This window comes from Leptonychotes weddellii, chromosome 8 (assembly GCF_054177405.1).
Source record: "Leptonychotes weddellii isolate Sample4059 chromosome 8, ASM5417740v2, whole genome shotgun sequence".
Taxonomy (NCBI): Eukaryota; Metazoa; Chordata; class Mammalia; order Carnivora; family Phocidae; genus Leptonychotes; species Leptonychotes weddellii.
The window spans coordinates 121853157-121870278 of record NC_138376.1 but is presented as its reverse complement, the minus strand read 5'-3'; the positions used below and the strand labels follow the sequence as shown (position 1 = coordinate 121870278).

The 17122-nt window shown below is 44.3% G+C and overlaps 1 protein-coding gene across 5 annotated transcripts in view; it reads right to left on the bottom strand.

Moving 5' to 3' along the window:
- ZDHHC14 (zDHHC palmitoyltransferase 14) overlaps positions 1–17122 on the bottom strand; it is a 264705-nt gene that overhangs the window by 174677 nt on the left and 72906 nt on the right. The gene's annotated exons all lie outside the window — the stretch shown is intronic.

The window sequence follows — 17122 nt, the reverse complement described above, 5'->3', positions numbered from 1 at the left end:
AAAAAAAAATCTGGAGGTACATAGACTAATAACAAATTTCTTTCACTGCACTTACAATGTGTCAGTCACCGTTCTAAGAGTTTTACATATCTGTACTCATTTATTTTACGTTTTTTAAGATTTATTTATTTATCTGAGAGAGAGAGAGAACGCAAGCTCTCAAGGAGGGGCAGAGGGAGAGGGAGAGAGAGTCTTAAGCAGACTCCAGGCTGAACGCAGAGCCCGACACAGGGCTCAATCTCACGACCCTGAGATCACAACCTGAGCAGAAACCAAGAGTCGAATGCTTACCCGACTGTGCCACCCGGGCACCCCTGTACTCATTTAATCCTCAAAACACCCCTCTGAGGTAAGTGCTATATCGCCATTTCCCATAAGAGGAAACTAGGGCACAGATAGGTTAGGTAATTTGCCCAAGATCATACAGCTGGTTAGTGGCTGAGCCAGACCCTGAACCCAGGAAATTTGCTCCAAGGTCCATGTTCTTAATCCCAACACCTTGCTGCCTTTCTGACGGATGGATTATAGAGGAATTACCAAAGAAGAGATCTCCAACTCAGTACAGGTGGCTGATATTATATCTCTCCACAGACCATCTCTTGGTGCCACTGGATTGGAAGGGTCATGGATCTGACTCACTTGCTAGATCCTTCAGAGTTCATTGTTTTATATATGTAGTATATGTATATATATATATATATATATATATATATACATATACATATATATTTGATTTCAAATGCTAAAACTGATTTTTTAAAGATTTATTACAGAGAGACAGTGCACACACACAGGGAGGAGGGGCAGAGGGAAAGTAAGAGAAAGTTTCAATCAAACTCTGTACTGAGTGTGGAGCCTGACACGGGGCTCGATCTCATAACCCCAAGATCACGACCTGAACCAAAACCGAGAGTCGTCTGCTTAACTGCACCACCCAGGCATCCTGCCGAAATTGATCTTAAATGAAATGGTATTGAAATGATCCTCTACCTAAATTTTTCCTATAGGTATTTCCTAAATTATTAAACATAACGAACATTTGCTGAGCATTTACCAAGCTGCAGGCACTATTCTCAGGGTCAGGGATACAAAGATAAACTTTCTGGTGGTTCTGATGCTCAGAAGAGTTACTAACAGCAGACTTTGGTAAATAGGAGCATCACTACAACTGGACTGCTGGTGTGCTGGGGGAACCTCTCAAGACACAGTGAAGGGACCACTCTGGCCATGTTGTTCGTGGGGAAGGCTCAGGAAAACCAGCCTGATAAAGGTGTATGTCCCTGACTTCATGGAAGTCACTTTCAGCAAAATGATTTGGAAGTGAGGAGAATGAAATGTGAAAACAGGAGACTCAAACCCGAATCTACAATTACCTTCTTCTTTAAAAAAAAACAAAAAACAAAACAAAAAAAAACCAACAACAAAGAAACCCCATAAAATTAGTCTTGTGGTGAAGTCTGGGGGAAGGAAACAGTGCAAGACTGTGAGGTGTGAGGCACGCCCTAGTTCTTAGATTGCCTGGTCTATTTATGAGTGTTCATAACATTCTGCTTCCTAACTTACAGATGCGCTATCAAATAACACATAATAACACAAAGCTCTATCATTAACAGACTCTTCTTATTCATGATTGCTTCCAAGTAGATGTTTCTGAAAATTTACTGTAGCGAACTCCTGAGCACACATTTAATGCAAAGTTCTCCAGCGCTGCGCTTCTAAATTGAGACTTTCTCATTCCATCCAGGATATGGCACTGAACTGTTTTAATTACCTAGTAGCTCTGCGTTAAAGTCAAATTGAGTTAAATAGACAGATATATTAACTGAACAGCAAAGGGCATTTAATTAAAGCCTACCCGGATAAAAACCCCAGCACCAAAACACAAATGGAAATTGCTAATTATCTCGCATAAGTCTGAAGAAAGTTAACCTCATTCATATAATATGATAAAGGTCCTAACATATTCATGAAAACAGTGGAAAAAGCCTTTCTTACCTTTTCCTTCCAGCAACATAAATAAATGACAAAAATCCTAGAGACAAAAGACAGTGTTATGACTTCCTACGTGTAAGTAAACATGACAACTGTGTGACCCAGAGCTGGGCCGTGTGGTTCCACACAGACCTAAAAGTGAGAAAAATGTCAAGTAATTATTTAGAATGTTATCTTTGTAATCCATCTTTGCCAGTGTAGGCCTAATAGGGACCATTTAACCAAATCAATTTTTCTTATGATAAAGATACATTTAAAAGAAAAAGATATGTATGTATTGAAAAAAATACAAGAGACTTTCCCAGTATCCGCCAAGGAAAACAAAACACAAATGGTTTGGGGGCGTTTCTGCATTTATGGACTCATGGGAATATAATCAAAAATCAAAACTGAGTACCACTCTTAAAATGAGCCATAGATTTTCAAAAGCACCAATTATCTTGTTATCTTTACTCTTCAAAGCACTGTGCCCCCAAAATACTAATTTTATTTAGAAAAGCGACCTGTGGTGTGACATGGCTCAGCACAGTGCCTCCAGTCAGGGCTGTCAGCTACAAACGGGGCCCCTGTTTGGTCTGCACCTGGTCCAGTAAGTGCCGGAAAACATGAAAAGTTCCTAAGAGCAAAGCGATCCTTTGTGTGCACCTGTTAAGAACCAGGTAAGCAAGCCCTCTTCAGCACTTTCCTGTAATAAGTTTGTGCAACAGGCTACTGCCAGAACCTGTGTATTTATAATTGTCTTTCACAGAAAAGGCCCAGGAATGACAAAAGGAGAAAATCACCTCTAGACTGATTTTTTTTTTTTTTTAATTCACATGGTAAATGTGGATTCAGGCATTAAAGTTGTGTTTTCTATTCCCAGAAGCAAGCCTCCACTCTACTTGTTTGATGGGTCAAGTAGTATAGTCTGAAATCAAAGCAGGAATCATAGCTCTTGGTCCTAGAAACCCATGCATCCACTTAATAAACATTTACCTCTCTGCGTAAGGCCCGACCCTGCCCCCTCTCCATGCGTAGCTGAAGGTACGCTGATTTCAAGGCCTGTATTAACTTCCCCCCACCTCCTCCCGGGCTGATGGGGACACACACTTCTGTCCCACCTCCTGATGCCCCACCATCCCTCCACCCTGGCTGCAGACAGCGGCTGTCCTGACCAGAGGCTCCTTCCTGCTGGTGGAGACCATCCCCACCTGCAGGAATGCCATGTGCGTTCTCCAATGAGAAACATAATAGTACCATCCCGAGTGCTTTATCTACGGCATTTCATTTGACTCTTACGCCAAGCCATGAAGTAGACACCACCATGAAGCCCATTTTACAGATGAGGGAATAGGCACAGAGGCTCTCTTGCCTATCTTCAAGATGAACTCTCCTGCATCTGGCCACAAAACGTCACAGCCCTGGCTCGGGGAGGAGCATTCTCAAAGCTGAAACAACAGAACTTCTGTTTCATTCCTCCCTTCCCGCCTTCCAAGACCATCTTCTCTCCCTGGCTGCTTAATAAGCACTGCGCTCAGCAAAACAGGTTCAGTTTTCTACACAAAGGGAGCCACTTTCCCAGCTATTTTAAGCCCACAGACTCTTAATTTTAGACAGCTCCCTCCTGTGATAATCTCTTCCCTCTCCTGTAAGGCGGCATTAACCGACACAAACCACTTCTGAGCATATGTGGAATCCTCTGTGGAGGCCAGTTGTGCAATATAAACCCATTTCTTCAGGGAGCCCCAAGGGAGAAGCAGGTGTGTCTGGGGGTGGGGGTTTCCCAGAGGGGGAAGCTCAGAGGCTAGGAGTCCATTGACACAGAAATCACCAGAAAATACGAGAATTATAGACCAGCAGACTGTATTTAAAGCTGGATCCCTCATAAGTCTTGTTAGTTTGTTCATCTTACCAACACATCTCGGAGGCCTCCCCGAGGGGCACATAGTACTGTCCTCACACACCTGCATCAGAAGGCCCAGGAGAGTGTAGAAGCAGATTCCTTCCTGGACCCCACTCCAGACCTTTAGAATCAAATTCCTAGGGGTGGGGATACAGGGACCTGAGCTTTAAACGAGGTCCTGGAGATTCCGGAAACCATGGAGCTACCCTGGGTCAGGTGCCGAAACAGACCCAAGCCTTATAGAAATAGAAAAGACGTATTTCTGACACACAAGGCCTTCACGTGTCCGGGCGGGGCGGGGGTGGGGGTGGGGCTGACCCGGCCACTGGCCACTAAGTACTGAAGCCAAGTGGTGGACTGCTAAACCAGCTCTCTAGAGTTTTCTACTCCTCAAGAATTCTGCAGGTTGCAAATTTGACAAGCCCTACTCACATTTGGAAGGTATCCTAATATGTGTGTGTGTATGCTTTCCTGCAACGTTCTATTACTTTTGCTTTCTAAAAACATTTTCCTTTACCTTGGGCCCAATTTCTTCCACTGGGTTTGTGAACCAGGGATCATCTATGTAGTATTTTCATCTATGTCCACTACGGTATTAATGTTTCTACCTTTAAAATTTCTTAACAGTCTCTCAGTAGATCAACAAACGCACTTAGGATATTTTTCTGAAGTTTTTCTATCTGTAAGATAATAGTTTTTTAAAACGACATAAGTAACACTGAAAGATATTCATAATTTTATAATTCTAATAGAACTGTCACTTTTGGTATTTTCATTTCCAATCTTTTTTCATCTGCACTTATTTGAACACACTTGTGGTCGATGAATATCTACAACGTTGTAACATATTTTCAACCAATATACTATCCGGAGCAATTTGCATGTTGTTATATAATTTTCCCTGTTATTTTTGTGGCTACATTACATTTCGTGAAGTCTATATGTCATTATTTACTTAATAATTCTATGGTTGGATGTTTAATTTGGGTTCCTTCCAGTTCTTCAAAAGTATAAATAATAGCATTTTAAAATGTGTTTTCTTCCTGCCCTTAGAATAGAATCCCAGACATTGGCTTATCTAGGGAAAACAGAATTGAAAGACAGTGGACTATCAGACCTTTTTTTTTTTGGCTATTAAGAAACCATAATTTTTCCTACACAGCACCTTACAAATTGTCATTTACCAAACACCTGCTATGTGCCAGGCACATGTAATCCTCTTAACACACTTAAAAGTAATATTACTCTCCACCATACAGAGTGGGGGCCCGGGTCTCTCTGCCCGAGGCCCATCCCTGTTGTAATTCATGGTTAGAGGGGGGGCAGCGGCCGGGGAGGAGGGTGCCAAGACATCTGTGGTGGACATAGGCGCTGTTCGCCTGTCATTTCCAGCTCTCCCCCACTTCCAGGGACCTGGGTGGACTGTCCCTCCAGCCCCTGCAGTTGGATGGAGCCAGTGAGTTGGGAGCGGCAGTCATGTGTCACTTCCAGGCCAGAACATCTAATTGATGGTGTCAACAAGTGAGGGGATTGTTACTCCATTAGCCTGGGTCCCCGACTGAGGCGCTTATTTAGGGCAGAATCCCCAGCGGGCATCAGTGTTCATGTAGCTTGAGCAAGAAATAGACTTTTGTTGTCACAAGGCACTAAGATTCTGAAGCTGTTTATTACCTTAGCATAACCTCGCTTATCCTACCCAAGACAAAAACAGCCTGAAAAACCTACTGAGAAGGACTTTCATTTGAGGGGGGAGGGCTGTGGATGCTAACACTGCGTGCAACCTGGGCATTCACACCTTTATGGACACGGGCTCATCAGCTCGCACAAGGGAGGGCAGCGCTTCGTGGGCCGTACCGAGGGGACGGTGAAGGAAGGCCTGGAGCTGGGGGTGCAGGCCGGACTGAGGACAGGTTCAGGTTGCTGCGGAGGAGGGCACTGGCTCATGGGCCAAAGGGGGTAGACCCTGCTGTCAGACTCACCTACCAAACAAGTTTGCCCCAGAAAGATATGATCTGTCATTCATAGTAAGACCTCTTCCTGGGGCGCCTGGCTCTTTATTTCAGCTCAGGTCATGATCTCAGGGTCCTGGGATCGAGCCCCGCATTGGACTACCCACTCAGTGGGGAGTCTGCTTGGGATTCTCGTTCTCGCTCACTCTCTCTCTCTCCCTCTCCCTCTGCCTCTCCCCCAGCTTGCTCTCTCTTTCTCTCAAATAAATAAAATCTTAAAAAAACAAAAACAAAAAACCTATTCCCTCCCCGAAATACCACCTTCTGGAAAGATGGGCTCAGGGGAACAGAGATCTGGTATTTATCTGTCCAGGGCTCAGACACGAGCTCTGCCACTCACCAGTCAAATGACCTTGGGTTCCTTGCTGTATCTGAGCCTCAAATTTCTCATCCAGTTAATGGGAAAAAAACATCTTCATAAGATGCTCGGCTCATTAAAATAGGAAGAATGGACTTACAGCACAGCAGGTCATCAGTAAATCGTACCTATTGTTTTTTATTATAAAGCAAGTATCATTCCAGGCTCATCCTCTACAGAACACAGGAAAATGGGCAGAATCCTCCCACAAGTTCAGCAAAATGATGTCCCAGAAGGGCAAGACCTCCTTCAATCACTTTCACCTTAATCATAGACAGTCATTCTGAAAACAGACTTCATCTTTTGGGGCAACTGAGATCAGGGGAGCCTCTGGCTGTCAGGAGAACTGCCTGAGGGGGGCATTATTTGCTGTAGTAGCCAATATCAAGGCCATGTGGCTTGCAGGCCTGGAGAAAAACCCTCTTCCTACGTGGGGAGGCCCCTAACCTGAGCAGGTCCATGAGCGCTGATGCCCAGAGCTGGCAACTGACAGCGTGGGCCAGTCCTTTCCACTGGCAAGGGACAGCTTCCCCAGGTGACTTAGCTCAGAGAGGCCACTGCAGGTTGCACTCAGCCTCAGGCCCCGCGGACCATGCTTCCTGGTGAGGGTCGCCCCCTCTCCAGCCACCACTCCACCACCGCCATGCTTTCCCTGGTGTGCCCTTTGCCCTCTGGAACTCAGGAGCTGCTACATTATATTCTGCCTTCTTACAGGAGTGATTTTCCAGAGTTTTTGGTATGTTGATAACCTCTCCTTGTTTTTCTGACGTGGAGTTTTCCCTCTCATCCTTGATGTGCTACTTAGCACACAGTTATTTAGTGGGATTGACAATCTTCCAGGCATTATTTGTAACAGCCCCCACATGGAAACAACCCAAATGTCCATCAACTGAAGAATGCATAAACACAATGCGGTCTATCCAGACAACGCAATATGATTCAGCCATAAAAAGGGGAGAAACATGGATACAGGCTACAACATGGATGAGCCTTCAAAACGCTATGCTAAATGAGAGAAGCCAGGCACAAAAGGTCACAAATTATATTATTCCATGGATACAAAGTGTCCAGAATAGGCAAATCTATAGGGACAGAAAGCAGATTAGCAGTTCCCTGGGCCTGGAGTAGGTAGGGCATGGGGAGTGACTGCTGATGGGCACGGGGTTTCTCTTGGAAATGTTCTCAAATTAGATAGTGCTGATGAATGCACAGCTCTGAACACACTAAAGGCCACTGGATTGTGTGCCTTAAACGGGTAACTCTTGTGGTATGTGAATTATAGCTCAATAAGGCAATTATTTTTATTTATTTATTTATTTTAATTTTATTATGTTACATTAGTCACCATACAGTACATCATTAGTTTTTGATGTGGTGATCCACGATCCATTGTTTTCGTATAACACCCAGTGCTCCATGCAGTACGTGCCCTCCTTAATACCCATCCCCGGGCTAACCTATCCCTCCTTCCCCCTCCCCTCTAAAACCCTGTTTGTTTCTCAGAGTCCATAGTCTCTCATGGTTCATCTCTCCCTCCAATTCCGCCCCCCCATTTTTCCCTTCCTTCTCCTAATGTCCTCCACGCTATTCCTTATGTTCCACAAATAAGTGAAACCATATGATAATTGACTTTCTCTGCTTGACTTATTTTAATAAGGCAATTATTTTCTAAAAAAACAACAAAACCTTCAGTTTTTCTGAAATTTCAGAATTTCTGAAACACCCTGAGGTGTTTACAACCTGGAGATGACATGTGGGATATGCTTTCTGGGGTTCAAGGAAGGAAGAGGTGGGTAAAAGTGGCAGCCGGGGCAGGTGGCCATGGGCCCCTAGAAAACCAGGTGACCCAGAGAGGACCGCCATGCTGTTCCCACCAATAACTGCCCCTCGGGCCCAGCGTCGCCGGGTTTCCACGGTTTTCAGGAAAAGCCAAAACGCTTGAGTTTTCGTCAAAATTTCCCTATTTCTTTCAGTATTTTGAAAAAGCACAGATGTTGACTCCGGCCTTTTACTGCTCCATCAACAAACGCGGCCTGAAAGCCTACTGTGTGTCAGGCACCGTCCCAGCACAGGGATGCAGCGACGACGGGGCCTCAAGGAAGCAGCTCCCTTTCTTTCTGTGTAGACGGTACAGGGTACGCTGAGCTCCCAAGAGCACGGCAAACTGAGGCCTGAGTTGCCATGGGGACCGGCACTGGCAAAGCACACAGGTAGATGGGGCTGGCAGCCCAGAAGCCGGCACAGGACCCTCCCCGTGGGCTCTTCGTTCTTCCTAAGAGAGGCCTGAGTGTGCCAGGGCAGAACCAGCCTAAATGCCCCAGCTCAGACTTCTGGAGCAAGGCTGACGCAGAGAACAAGCTGCCCTCAGGGACAGAGGATCTCAGTACATCACATTTTAATGAGAGCCTCATGGCACTTCATGAAAGGCCAACCTTGGGAAATGTCTGTTTTTCTTACCCTCTCTTGCTAAATAGAATGACGCTAACTATCTGGCCGTCATGGTTCAAAACAGCTCCTCCTGGAAAGGCTCTAACTAGCCTGTTTTATTTAATTTCACAATGTTCATGGTTCCTGGGGAAAATATCTTGTTACGAGGCTGGTTATGGTTTTAATGGGCTTGGGTATTTGTACTGCGGTTGTTGTGACTTTCTGGCCCCCAAAAGTCCTGTTCTCAAGGAGAAAATTCTCAGAAAGGCTCTCATGAATACCAGTGAGTCAGGACCTCAGAATTGATAAGCTGGTATCAGTTTCAAAGTGGGCACCTAAGGGTATCTACTTGGCTATGACAAGTTAGGTAGTATCTAAAATTACCGTCATCTAAAATTTAATGGCTCAGTGGGAGAACTGACCATATTTGTGCTTTTCTGAAACAAAAATAAGTCACTATTAACTGGTCCAACTCAATAAGCAATCATTAAAATGTTAAAAAGAAAGGCTACTTTTTAATACATCATGTGGCAGATTGAAGATGGCTGCAGATTCTTTGCTCCTCCTGCCACTGAGAGATTACATCTAAGTGCCCTCCCCTTGAATCTGGGCTGGTCTTAGTGACTTGCTTGACTGAGAAAAGGTGACCCAAGTGCTGTTCTGGAATTGCCAAGCCTAGCTCAAAAAAGTCTTGCAGCTTTAGCCTTGCTTTCCTGTAACACCCAGGACCACCATGCTGTAAGGAAGCCAAAGTTAGCCGCATGGGAAGACGAGATGCTCAGCCAGCCTCCTGGACTCCAGGTACCCTCACACAGGAGCTGCACACATGTGTGAAGAAGCCATGTCTCCCAGCCCAGTCAGTACCACACTCCCAGAATACCCTAACCCAAAACTGCCCAGCTGAACCAAGTCAGCCCAAAGAACCGTGAGATGGTATACCAAAACTTGTGTTGAGCCCTAGTTTTGGGGTGGTTTCTTAAATGAGAACAGATTACTAGAACAGGCAGGAAAAGAGAATGTGATATTTTTCATGATCCTTCATGTACAGCAAAAAAAAAAAATGGTGAATTTGGACAAATGATAGTTTCACATATTCACCCCAAAATCTACTTCATAAGTTACAGATGTAATTTGAAGAGTGGAAGTAACCACTAAATCAGTCAAGTATTTATTGAACACCCATTACGTATAAAGCTAAGAAGTGAAGTATCTAATCAGAAGAACAATTTGATAATTCCTGGTCTGAATGAACTAGCTGTAGTCATAGGAGCAGAAAAGCGTAGAGAAATGAATTATTTCAAAGTCCTACAGTGAAAGGAATTATTCAGCATACATAGTCAAGAACAATGTTACAAAAGCACATGTATTAAAATAAACATACAAACAGAATATTCCAGGTTGCAATCTTCTCAACAGCAGGGAATGATTCTCATCAATCTCTAGGACTTCTGAACTTCCAGGTTAAGGAAGGATTTTCAACATATATTTATGGCTATAACAATGAAATATTTAAGCATGGACTGAGTTTCTATTACTGTTTTTTAAATTAATTAATTACTTTTTAATTTAATTTTTTTTAAGTAGGCTCCATGCCCAGCATGGAGCCCAATACGGGGCTTGAACTCACGACCCTGAGATCAAGACCTGAGCTGAGATCAAGAGTGGGATGCTTCACTGAGTGAGCCACCCTGGTGCCTCTCTATTACTGCTTTAAAAAAAAAAAAAATCTTTGCTTACTATAGTTTTTTAAATTTTATCATTAGCATTATTTTTTAATCTGATCAATCAAAGCTGTGGGGAGTGGAGAGTGGGACAAAGCTCAGCAACATCTGCTCATGTTGAGGATTATTTTACATCAAAGAGTAGATCAGTCAATGGCCATCTTCACCTGGAAGGACCTTCTCAAGCGGGAGTGCTAGATGGACCCACTGGATTATTTTCCTTTGAAATGATTCTCCCTCTAGGCTCAATGTCTCTTTCCTCTGGTAAGGTGTTGGGGGGCGTGGGAGGTGTTTCATAAAACATCACTGTCAAAACACACACGGGTAAGACCAAGGCTATGGGCTTGAGAAATAATTTTCAGCAGTCAACATCCCTACTTCTGCCATATTCCAAACACCAAAGAGACAACAGAAACAGCAAGCTGTGGCTTTTTCCTGTTTTCTTATTTTCTTAGGTATCTACTTTCCAAACTAAGCATTTCCCACCAAAGGATCTAGTTTCCATCCATCCCACTTGCTCTTTGTGCATGTCTACATATCTAATGACTAGTATTATAAATGATCCTTCATTTAATGCGCATTTGCCCATTGCAATTCAGCTGACACAGAATCTGGACACTGTTCCCCAGAAGCAATTGTCTTTATGGGCTTTTAGGAAATTTCATTAGTAATGAAATGAGACCATTGTCTTCTTAATAACTGTGTGAGGGTCACAGTTAAACAACTAAAACTGCACCAACCAAGTCTGTTCTGTACAATACACAGCCAGCCCTTCGCAGTGGGTGACTCCAGCTTGAATCTGCGTGGGGAGGGGAGCCCTCCCCAAAGCAGGGCAGGGCTGGCAGCCCCCAAGCCAGGCACTAGAAACTGAGTGCCTCATCCTCTTTTCCCATTTGTGAGGGGCAGATTTAGAGAACAGACACCTGGGGGTGATTCATAAACACAATCATTTCTGTTTCTGAGATTTGTAATGCACAGCAACACAAGGATATGCTTGATCCTCCAGAGAGGTTCTCAAAGAGATCTTTAGAAGCCAGAAACTACAACACTCCTTTCCCTCACCATAAAGAGCCAGACGTTTATAAAAAGTCCTGGGAATCTGCACCTGGTCAATAAAAGCCCTGAGAACAAGAGGAGGCACGGCTTTTTTTCCCAGCTGTGGTAGAACAGAGCGTAACAACAAAGAGAAAGGAAAATACAGTCTTTCTTGTTAAGTCCGGATATAATACGGGCTTCTGGCTTTGAGGGAATTTTGCCGTTGAAGTTCTGAAAGGATCCACTACTGTACGTGTAACCTCAGAGATCTTGAGGACACCTAGGGTGAACACCGCCAGAAAACAGGTTAGGAAAAGCACAGGAAGGATGAACAGGCATGCCCATCTCCTCTCTGCAGTCACAGAGTTAAGGAGGCCACTTGGAGCTGAAGAGGTAAATTTAGAGAAATAGAAGGAAGAGCTCACTTTACACGGTGGCAGAAAAACCAGGAGACTCACGGCAGAGATGGAACAGGCAGAAACTCCAAGTAAGCTCAGAGAAGGTTTAAGGTCATGGCTCGATAGTGAGTTGCATCTTTTTTTTTTTTTTTTTAGTTTTGCTCTAATTTTTTTAAATTGTGGTAGGAACACTTAACATGATATCTACCCTCTGAATGACTCTGCACAGCGGGCTTCTAGAACTCTTTCATCCTGCAAGACTGCAACTTGATACAATGAATAATGATTCCCCATTCCCTCCTCCTCCCAGCCCCTGATAACCACCAGGCTCCTCTCTGCTTCTCCAAGTTCAACTATTTTTGGATTCTTCATATAAGCGGTGTCAGGCAATACCTATCGGTCAGTGACCCGCTTATTTCCCTTAGCACAACGCCCTCCAATTTCATCTATGTTGTTGCCAGATGGCAGGATTTCTTTCTTTTTCATGGCTGAATAATATTCCATTGCGTGTAGATACTACATTTTCGTGTTTATTCATCCATCCATCAATGGACACTTAGGTTGTTTCTACATCTTGGCTGTTGTGAACAGTGCTGCAATGAACATGGGACATGTATCTAGGGAAATGAGGGTGCCCAGTGCCCACCCGCAAAGCCTCATTTGGTGCCATGCCACCTGCCTAGACCAGGAGCTGACACAACAGGGCTTTTTAAAGTTTTTTCTAAAGCATGAAAATGATCCTAAATTAGTGACAGGCTCTTCACGGATGAGGACCTCAAGACTCAGACTGCTCTACCTCTCACAGGGGCTGGGTGCTCCAATGGGTAGCTTCCAAAAGTGATATATTGCTAATTCTGGAAATCCTGACTATGGTAATACATACAATGGCCAGCTAGAAAGCGCTGGAACTGCACTGCCTGGCATCCTCTTTACAGGGTGGAAGAGAGGGTCACGGAGTGCCTAGCAGAGAATCTGCTCACCCCACCCACCACCCTCCCTCTCTGTCCCTCTACCTCTGCTCCCCTTCCACAGCGGGGAGGTGTCCACCTGAGGCTAGTATCTCCTTGCCCTGCCTTGGACCTTGGATAGGCACCGCCATTGGTACTCACATTTTTATTTCATAGCCAGAAGGAGGATGTGTCTGGAAGGGTGGGGACGGAGGCTTCTAATGTAAAGACCTGAACCTAAAATATAGCTGCTGTGGTAAAAATAAGTAGGAATTGGAAGCATATCCAGGAAGCACACTTTTTATCAATCCAAATGTCTTTGCCTTTGGGAATTACATGGGCAGTGGGGCTTGGGCTGGTAATGACTGCTCATATGAGTTTGGGAAATCAAAGTTCCAAAATCTACAGTGATCTGCCTGATGCCTATGTCTTGCAATACACAGCTGTATTCTGATGTCCCTTTGAAAGCTATTTTTAGTAATAGTCATTATTTAATGAGGAGAAAGAGAACATCAAACGTATTCATAGAGGCACAGGAGACTCTGCCCACAGGTGGACTGTCTCTCAAAGGCATCTTTCCCCCATAGAGACCACTTTTCCCCTTGAACCATTCGAGATTAGAAGCCTGGACCCTCTGCCATGATTTAATGAGATTTAATGAGATAACTTCTATGGCGATGGCCACCTGGGAATTTCTCAGGCCCCTGGAATGTGTGTGTTATTTCAGACTCCAAAACCGAAAGTACATAGCAATGACATTGGAATGCCCCACTACAAACTGCATGTGCATTTTAACCAGCTCTTACTTTGCTTCTTCCTAAGCCAATCACTGTGGCTAGCAGTCAGGAAAAGGAGCCTTTTTGAGCACACGGACATTGCATTCATTGTCCAAACAGGAAAAAATAGATACAGGAATTATTTGCTTACCTCCCGTGGTTACCAACCTCTGCTAGGGAGAAACATAACTGACCAGAAGACCGTGGTCAGAAGTCACACGCAAGCACTCCATGCCTCTGCGTGCATTTCTGCCACCCCCCTGCGCAACCCTACCTCACTTATTCCCTCTAACGCATCTGCACTCACTGGCAAATGGGATGTTTACACACAGGCCCAGGTTAGCCATGTTATTTTCTGTCTCCATATAAATCAAGTGTGCAAGTAAGAACCAGCACTCCTGATTTCAGGTGATCCAGAACTCTTTGATTCTAGACTTCTAGTAAGCTTTTCTACAGAAGGATTCTTGTATGGAGTGGGAAACTGGAATCAGTGATGTCTAAGACATCTAATGATGTGCCCAATTCGGAGAGTTTATTTTTTCAGCCCTCAGCAGCAAGCTTCTTCAAAACTCCTCATCATGGCAATTCAAGAATTGCTATGGAGGTATCAACAATGATCTTTGGAGAAGTAGACCTAGGAAGACATTCCAGTTCCATATGGACCCAGCAACTTAGAGGAAGGAAGTGGAGGCTTCGTCCATTAACCGTGCCCCTTTCCCAGCCACCCCTGCCAGGTTCTTCAGGCTTAAGGAATTATAAGGAATTAAGGAATATAAGCCATCCCTCCTCCCCCACCTGGTTCTTCAGGCTTACGCATTCAAGAGATTCCAATCCTGAGGCTCTCTTCAGGTGCCTCTACTTCAGCTCCCCCAGAAACCCCAACCGTTCCCATGTCAGCTGATGGGCAACATTCATTAGTGAGTGGCACCTAGACATAGTAAAAGCTTGGTCAAACTTCACTGTCACAGAATGGAAGGTGTCCTATTCTTCAGCAACTCACAGTGCCTCTCCAACACAGTTTCCAAATTCCCAGCCACTACCACAGAAGCAAGGAATTCATCCCCCTCCTAACAGCTGGGGAAACTGTAAAGGCTAATAGGGAAGGGGATATAGGGAGCAGCCAAGGAGAGGCTGACTTATTCTGTTTGTGAGGCTGGTCCCCCCATCAAACAGTAACTTGGAGTGCTATCACTGAGAAACAGCAGAAGCTATAGGACACATTTTCTACATTATAGCGAATGTCAACAATTTGTTTTCCAGAAAGATCTTTCATAGATACCTTTGGAGGAATACCTTTATCCTATACATCTCCAGGTTAATATGTGGATCAACACGACTCTGATAAATAGTTCAGAATAGTGGTCCCTGTCCATTTCAAAGACAGGAACTATTTTTTAATGTTAAAAAATTATGTGCATCCCTATATGGTAGTAGTTGTATTTTATATCTTTTGATTATTGAGAAAATACTAATTATAGAAGGCTATCATGAATTCAGCTGTGCTTTTAAATTGAATTTATGTTTGATTAGTCACAACAGTGACTCTCCGTGCACTTGAAAAACTGTAATAGCACACATATATACATAAGGCATAGTACTTACTGTTCACAGACAGTACTGCATTCTTGACCCCTTGCTATAACCCTGCCGCCCCCAGCCTCCCCTAGGCTAAGGCCCACAGACTGGGAACCTCTGTGGTCTATCCACTTTTGTGAATTCTGAAAACTGTAATTTTACCAGGTGATTCCAAAGGAATTTTGAGTTGACATTTTCAAGAGAAAAAAAAGGCAAAAGCATTTACTATTAATTTTTTTCCCTTTCATGATGCCCTTATATTCCTGTTATGGTATCAAACAATGTAACAGATACCAACAGAATAGATTTTGTACCATTTTTTGTTGTCTAACCATCAACAAATATTAAACAAGAGAAGATACCAACGAATCACAACACTCTCTGCTCCTAGGGACTATTAGAATCTAATTAAAACCCACAAGATCAATGCTACGCCAAATGAAAAAAAAAATCACCATGGGAACTATGAAGAGGAAAAAAAGACTTTTGTTAGCAATCACATAAAATTACCCTGAATAATCCTCCCTCGTCCTAACCCCCCACAAAAACACTCCTCTAGTCTTAAACATAAATAAATGTCAAGAACCTGAGTCTCATATATACTGACTGCAGAAAGAGAAGAAACAGCCCCAAGTGTATGGGGTGGGGGGTGAGGGAAAGAGACAGCAGCTGTTTATTCATCCTCTCTGCAAAGCCAGCGTAAGCAGATGTCCTCGTGGCTGTTTTATGTGTTGGTTTCTTTGGTCTTGTGTTTAATTTGTCCCAACTTGCTCTTCTTTGTCACCAGGACAGAGACAATCCCAGGCCCACAACTAAAAGCTCAGCATGGTGGTCGAGGCTTCTTTGTTGTGGCGGGGGGGGGGCTCTCAATATTGCATTTAGTTGAGAGGGAGCAGGAGGGGCCAGGCAGTGGCCACTGGATGAGACACTCCTCAGAACAACCAAAACCAAGAACACAGAATCTATGCAGAATCGACAGCTCAGATCTCAACAAGATCCCCGTGCCAAGGGCAACTGACTTCCAGGCATCACCTGACATGGATATCACCTATTAGCAGTTGACAGAAAAACCACATTTCTGTAATTTCAGACTTGTGAAGAAAGCAAAGAACATAACATTTAAACGATTGGTAAAGCTTCCAGAGAATACTGGGCTATCTTAATTTCCATGCATTTTACTCACTGACAAAGGCAAAAGCAAAAGGGAGAATAGTGCAGGCATTATTGTCCATTTTAAAACATTATAGGATAGTTCCCCTCTAGAATTCTTAGAACAAATTGCCGACTTCATATTCCGGTTACAGAAAATACCATTCCCAAATGACCTCAAGCAACCCAATCCACAAAACCATACCAACTAATATTCCTGCTCCAAGCTACAGGAATGACTCTGGACTCCATTTGTTTGTTGCAAGCAAACAGATGAAGCCCGTGGGGCCTCAGACTGAGTCATGAGGAACACCTCACCACTGAGTCCCGACCTGTGGCCAACTTGGGCGCCAAAGAAGTGTCCATGACAGCTCAGTCTTTTTACCAGCATGTATGACAGATTGCTAATGGGAACATCATTCCACAGCAATTTAACGTAGAGGTGGACCGCACCAAATGGTTAGGCAAACTGTCCAAATAATTGTAAAACTCATCTGAAACCTCTCCCTTCCTTGGCAAATTTCCAAACTTAAAAAAAAAGGGGGGTTTAAAAGCGTAGCCTGATGGGGATCGCTGCCTTTGTCGACCCACACCTGTACTCCAGAGAAACACAAATTACCAAGGGGAGGGATGACGGGGCTTTGCCTTTCTTTAATTCCTGGCAGGTTTAACAGTGCTCTCAAATAAATTGGATCGTGGCATGCCTGGGACGGCTGGGCACTGGACCGGGCAGCTGGGGTCCTTCCCACTTTAAAGAGTCTGAGTTTCCATGGCGTGGGGACCGACGAGCTGTTCCGTGGCCCCGACTCAGGCGAGCCCAGGCTGGAGCGGCCCCGCCTTCGGCCCCACCGGC